We start from the raw sequence: 7,500 nt of genomic DNA on the forward strand, positions 1-7,500 counted from the left end.
ATATATATATATATATATATATACATACATATATAAAGAGAGTGAGAGAGAGAGGGTATGAAAAGCAGGTTATTCATAACAGTAGTTTTGTAGTTCAACTATAATGTTATATAATTGCAGTGACATCACATTTAAGTTGTTATGTATGAAGTAATGTGTGTTTGAAAAAGAATTGCAGCAGACACAAACAGAGCTTAAAGAACAATTTAACCTATCTTTCACTATATGAATAAGGAACTATAATCAATTACATGAATATATTAACCAGTAATGTTTTAAAAGTTAATCATAATTTATACTGCTTCCTACAGTTCTGTTTTGGCCTATGCTATTTGAATAATTTAAACAAGTATCAACAAAACAAAATATAATATTCAAATATGATTATAAATCGAATTTGATCATATCATTGTTGTTTAAGTCCAATAAATATGCAAACAAGCAGAACAACATGTTATATGATGGAATAAATTGTGAATATGGGTGTGGATTAAAATTACACACAGTCTGACTTCAATATAAATTGTTTTGTATTTGTACTGTTTTTTCCTTAAATATTATTTTGAATTAGTAAAATTTGTTGAGTATGGAATATTTTTAAAAAATGTTCTTTTTTATGTTGCACATCAATGAGACAGATTTTGGCAAAGCAAAGAAAGTTGCATGTATTAGATGATATTGCTCGCTATATATATATATATATATATATATATATATATATAAGATTAATATAAACGTCTTGGTGAAATATAATACATTGGGGCAGTTATCTCCCTGTCACTTTATATATATTGTGTGCTTCTTACAACATTAAGAGTTTTTAACTCTTATTTCTTGCAATATAGATGCTTCAGAAGGCAGCAAGCTGGCAGAAACGTTAGCATGCCAGGTGAAATGCTTAGCAGCATTTCGTTTGTCTTTACATTCTGAGTTCAAATTCTGCCGACGTCGACTTTGCCTTTCATCCTTTCAGGGTCAATAAATTTAGTACCAGTTGCATACTGAGGTCGATCTAATCGACTGACCTCCTCCCCCAAAATTTCGGGCCTTGTGCCTGGAGTAGAAAATAATATAAGTGCTTCAGCATCCTCAGTTACAATTAGTGATGATAAAATTTTTCCTATATGTATATATGTATGTGTGTATGTGTGTGTGTGTATTATCTGCACCACAAGTCCATATGAGCATTCTTCTCATGGTAAATAATGCAGTATTGTGTGTTCTAATACAACATCCACTAAAAGTGGGAGATAGATGAGTATATACATGTATGTGTATTTATATATATACAAATAAAATTTTTTATACATATATATATATATATACATAAACACACAAATACATATATAGCTTAATTACATACACACATGCATAGCACTCAAAATGATGTGAGAACACTGGGGCAAAGGCAATTTAATATTTTCAGCAAGGACTCATCACTGACAAAAAATCCAGTTACATGTCTGTTTATGCATGCATACAGAAATGTGTATAAGGTTGTGGTCGTTGTTTCTCTTATTGAGTGTGTGTGTATATATATATATATATATATATATATATCAAACCCATTTGAGCAAATCTAGAAAGGAATTCCAACCATAATCATCTCATACCTCTCACAATTATTCTATATTTAGGATTATATTATCCAATCTGTGTCTCATTTTTCAAGAAAATATGGTTGTGTATAATTTGAGGGATATCTGGGTGCTATTTTTAATGGACTAAGTGACCACATGTACAAACATTATCCAGTTCTTTTATTCTTATAATTGTTTCTGTCATTTTACTGTGGTTGTGCTGGAGCACCACCTTAAAGGGTTTTAGTCAAACAAATCGACTCTTGGTCTTATTCTTTGTAAGCCTAGTACTTATCCTATTGGTCTGTTTTGCTGAACCAATAAGTTACAGGGACATAAACACACGAGCATCATTTTCAAGCAACGGTGGAGTGACAAACACAGACACGAAGACACATACATATGAACACACACACACACACACGCACACATACAAAGGTCTTCTTTCAGTTTCCACCTACTAAATCCACTCTCACAAGTCTTTGGTCAGTGTGAGGCTTTAGAAAAAGACACTTGCCTAAGGTGCCACACAGTGGGACTGAATCCAGAACCATCTGGTTGGGAAGCAAGCTTCTTACCACACAGCCACGTTGGTAATCATCCCAACAGGGTTGGAATAACCAAAAGACCTAGCATTTAAAAAATAGTGGAGATTAAGACTCAGAAGCAACCTCACATACACACATTTACGCACACATATACTCACACAAGCATACACACATACACAAACAGACACACAAGCTCACACCATACACACACATACATACATGAAGAAGAAAAGATAACAGAGAAACTAACAAACAAATAAAAATCATGAAATCGAGTTTATTAATTAAAAATAGAAGGAATGTCATTAGGCATATAATTTGAAATAACCAATTCCTTGGAATATTGATAATTTATGCTGTTTTTATCGATTTATTTTTCCCCCTCTCTGTGTATTTGTTATGCTCTCACATCTGACTAAGCTGAGGTGTGATATAGACTTGCGCACTAAAATCAATATACGAAATATACCTCAGCAGACGGCAAAGCACATCCCACTTGACTGATCAACAGAAAATATTTAAGATATTTCAGAGCAGATTTACGGTGGAAATTTTCCAGTGAGAAACATAAGACAAATACAAACACACAGACACTGTATACATATATACATACATATGTGTGTATGTATTATGTATATGTACATATATGTAGATGTATGTGTGTTCTTTTTTGCAGGTTATGTCTCATGTCTTATTTATGAGTTGTAGTTTGTGGTGTAAGAAAGAAAAATAAGTAAAAATTATTGCAGATTTCAAGGTTGAAATTGCCAAACCTCTATGAAAAATGATGGAGGAGCATAGAAAAACCAAGGCAAAATTTTACATCAATGCTTACCTGGATTTTTATTTTTTAATTCTAGAATTTTTGTTACATGCATATATATATATATATGTATGTATGTATATGTATGTATGTATATGTATGTATGTATGTATGTATATATATAATACATTGTTTTATTAATATTATCAATATTAAGAAGGTGGTGAGCTGCCAGAAACATTAGCACGTTGGGTGAAAAGGTTAGCAGTATTTTTGTCTATATTTACGTTCTGAGTTCAAATTCTGCCAAGGTCGACTTTGCCTTTCATCCTTTCGGGGTCGATAAATAAAGTACCAGTTGCATATTGGAGTCGATGTAATCGAATAGCCTCCCTCCCCAAAAATTTCATGCCTTGTGTCTAGAGTAGAAAAGAATATTATCCCTATTAAGGTGGAAAGCAGATGGAAGCATGAACATGCTGAGCAAAAAATGCTAAGTGCCATTTTATCCATCCTTACAATCTGAGTTCAAATTCTGCTGAGGCTGATTTTGCTTTCATCCTTTCGGGGTCAATGCAATAAGTACCAGTTAGGTGCTGAGGTTGCTGTAATCGACTTATCCACTCCACTGAAATTGCTGGCCTTGTGTCAAAATTTGAAACTAATATTTGTATATATAGAAAACAGCTTTTCTTCACAACTTAATTTATGAAGCTTTAGGTGTTTTTGCTCAATAAGCACACACAATGCCCGGTCTGGGAATTGAAACTGCGATCCTCCGACCGCGAGTCCGCTGCCCTAATCACTGAGCCATTGCGCCTCCATTTCATAAATAACACAACTTAATTTAATTCTTTTTATTAAAGTTTTCTTTAGTAGTAGTAACAGCAGCAGCAGTAGCAGTAGTAGTAGTAGTAGGCATAGGAACAGCATCAGAAGCAGTAGTATTAGTAGTAGAAGTAGCAGCAGTAGTAGTAGTAGCAGTATGGTAGCAGACTAGCTGAATCATTAGAGTGCCAGGAAAAATGGTTCAAATACCAGTTTGAGTTCAAATAGCAGCAAAGCCAAATTTGTCCTTCATACCTCTTGGATTGACAAATTAAAGTACTAGTCAGGTACTGGAGTCAGGTACTGGAGTCAGGTACTGGAGTCAGGTACTGGAGTCAGGTTAATCAACTAGCCCTACATCCACTCACTCCCTCTAAAATTGATGCCCTTCTGCTTAAATCAGTGGTTCCCAAATTTTGGCCAAATTCCTATTTGCTCCCTCTCCACTCAGTACCACAAACATTAACCACTTTCTGCAGCAAATTCAAAACAGTATTTCATAAATAAATTTTTTAATCTTTTATGCGCCCTTTTAAAGCCTAGCCAGGTTCATGGGCCCAGTTTCCCGGTTTCTATGGTGTATTTGCCCCCCACCCACCCAGCTGGATGGGATGCTAGTCCATCGCAGCTTTACTCAAGAAACAGGAAGAAAGAGTGAGAGAAATTTGGGGCGAAAGTGAACAACAGAGGTCACCACCAGCCCCTGCCGGAGCCTCATGAAGCTTTAGGTGTTTTTGCTCAATAAGCACACACAATGCCCGGTCTGGGAATTGAAACTATGATCCTCCGACCGCGAGTCCGCTGCCCTAATCACTGGGCCATTGCGCCTCCATTTCATAAATAACACTTAACCTAATTAACCCATTATTTTTTTTTTTTGCGGTGTCTGTGGGGTTTACATCCATCATCACCTTTTGGCCACCCTATTATTGTTCCACTTTTCTTCAATGCCTTCTCTTGATCTTTCCATCACCCACAGTGGGGGTGGCACTACTGTCTACTTTGAGAACCACTGGTTTAGATCATTATCACCTCCACCAATACCATCATCATCATGATTCATCATTGCCATCACCATGGTGATGATGATGATGATGATCATCATCATCATGTTCTTCCTTCTGCATGTCTTTTCCTTGTACATCTAGCTTTCTTTTGTCCTTCTTTTACTTGCTTCACTCATTAAACTGCAGTCCTGATTGGGCCCCACCTTGAAGGAATTTTAATCAAACAAATCAACCCTAATACTTTTCTTGGTTTTTTTTAAAGCCAGGTACTTATTCTAAATAAACCTACACCTGTTGTTAAGTGGTGGTGGTGGTGATAGTGGTGGGTGTGTGGAAAAAACACAGACACAAAGACATACGCAGACACACACAAATACGATCCGGGGATCTCTCAGTTTGGATTATAAATATGCGTGTATGTGTGTGTGTGTGTTTATGACTGTATGTACATATGTGTTTGTGTATGCAGGTGTGTGTTTATGTATGTACATGTGTGTGTGTGCATGTGTGTATGTATATATGTGTGTGTGTGTGTGTGTGTACAAATGTATATATAATTCAACAAAAATGTACTCGATCTGGTGAGAGATAAATATCATTTATTTAAAGGACACAATACACGCATTTAAGCACATTTTTTCTATTATTCAATTTATTTTAGTTCGTTATGAAATGTGGTTTGCACTTGAAGAATATGTTTGAGTATTACTCAGCATATGAAACTGTTAGTTGTGCTGAAATGCATGTATTGTGCCCTTTAAATAAATTATATATATATGTATAAATATATATACACATATTCTGATTATATGTCTGTGCACACGTTTGAATGTGGTGTGTGCCAGAGGGTTTGCAAATCCAATGGGGGTCTTAAAAGACATGTTAGGATCCACAATGAGCAGAACTTACTTGCAGGTATTGGTAGTGCAAATCAGAGGTGCAATCTGTGTGGGTGTTTTTTCAAAACACTGTCTGGTTTAAAAAGCCACATCAGACGCCATGAAAGGGCTAAGGTGTAGGTGCAGGAGGTGGTCAAACTCTGTTTAAGGAGTAGACAACCACCATCATATATATATATATATATATGCATGATGAGTTTCTTGCAGTTTCCATCTATCAAATCCACTCATGAGGCTTTGGCTAGCCTAAGACTATAGAAAAAGACACTTGCCTGAGGTACCACACAGTGGGACTGAACCTGGAACCATGTGGTTGGGAAGCAAGTTTCTTACCACACATTCATGCCTGCACCTATTACTATGGCAATTTTTGATTATTCATGATGATTTCATACCAGATTGACTCGATGTGTGAATATGTGTAAGTGTGCACATGCATGAACATGCAAGTGCATTTTTGCTAAGAGATGGGTTGGGGTACTGATTAAAGAATTGGTTTTGCTAATCTTTAAAGAACTGTCCTTTATTTCAGATTATATGCATTCATTTCAGTTTAGTTGCTTTCTTATTATCTTCAGAATTTTCCTAAACGAGAGAATGCCTTTACACAGACACTTAATCTGTTAAAAATAGCAGTCTAATCTTTCTCAACTCATAATCCTTCATCTTCAAGAAAAAAATGAAGGACATATGTGAAGTTACACAACCACAGTGATTACATTATGTGGAAAAAATCCACCAATAGCAATTCACTGTCTTAACAATCAGTAATTAGCAAGAATCAACTTACAAGAGACAAAACTATCACAACTGTGTTGAAAGAATTAGGAGATTTGTGTTGAAGTACAAACCAAATGAGTCTATTGTTCCATGTTTAAGAGGATTAGCTTGTAACTTCTCATCTTAGAAATTCTTTCAAAGGTTTAGTAAAGTATTCATATTTTCAAAATAAATTTTGTGAATAATAAATAGTAAATTTTTTTAATTTTCATAAGTCGTTAATGAAATCATGATATTAATTAATAATTAGCTACTGATGAATATGATAACTTGTCAATAGCTTGTAACTGAATTTAATAGACATGGCTGTGTAGTAAAGACATTCACTTCCAAAGTCATGTTGTTTTAGGTTCAGTCCCACAGCATAAAACCTTGAGCAAGTCTCTCCTACTAGAGAAGCAATCCAGTTGACAAATACTGAAAGAAACATGTCATATATGCATTTGTGTGTGTGTGTGTGTGATAAGAAGCTTGCTTCCCAGTCACTTAGTTCTGGGTTCAGTTTCCCTGCATGGCACCTTTGGCAAATGTCTTTTACTATAGTCTCAGGCTGACCAAAGTCTTGTGAGTGGATTTGGTAGACAGAAACTGAAAAAAAGCTTGTCATGTATATATATATATATATATATATATATACACACACACACACACACACACACACACATATATATATATATATATATATATATATATATATATATATTTTATATAAGAGGTAATGGTGTCAGTAAGACCCAAAGGTGTCAGGTAATGTTGAGTAAGTGCTATGGATAGACCATAGTTAAGCTCCAGGTTCGGTGATAACGTGAATAAGGAGTCCAACATAGGTCATATAGCAGCATGTGTATATATAATTTTTTTTTTTTCAGATTGAGATAAAAAAACCAAGGCTGTGAAGATTTTAGAACATTTATAAATAGAAGGACTTACAGCTGTTTCCAGGGTATTTATTATATCCTTTCATCAGAGACGGTGTGAGAAAATAGTTAAGCAATAGTTAATTGAGATAAGATACAAAATAGAGAGTGAAGTGGAGGAATGAAAATGCATGTGAGATATGCAGAGATATTGCATTTGTAGGTCCATTATTTAGGC

Source organism: Octopus bimaculoides, chromosome 4, assembly GCF_001194135.2.
Source record: "Octopus bimaculoides isolate UCB-OBI-ISO-001 chromosome 4, ASM119413v2, whole genome shotgun sequence".
Lineage (NCBI taxonomy): Eukaryota > Metazoa > Mollusca > Cephalopoda > Octopoda > Octopodidae > Octopus > Octopus bimaculoides.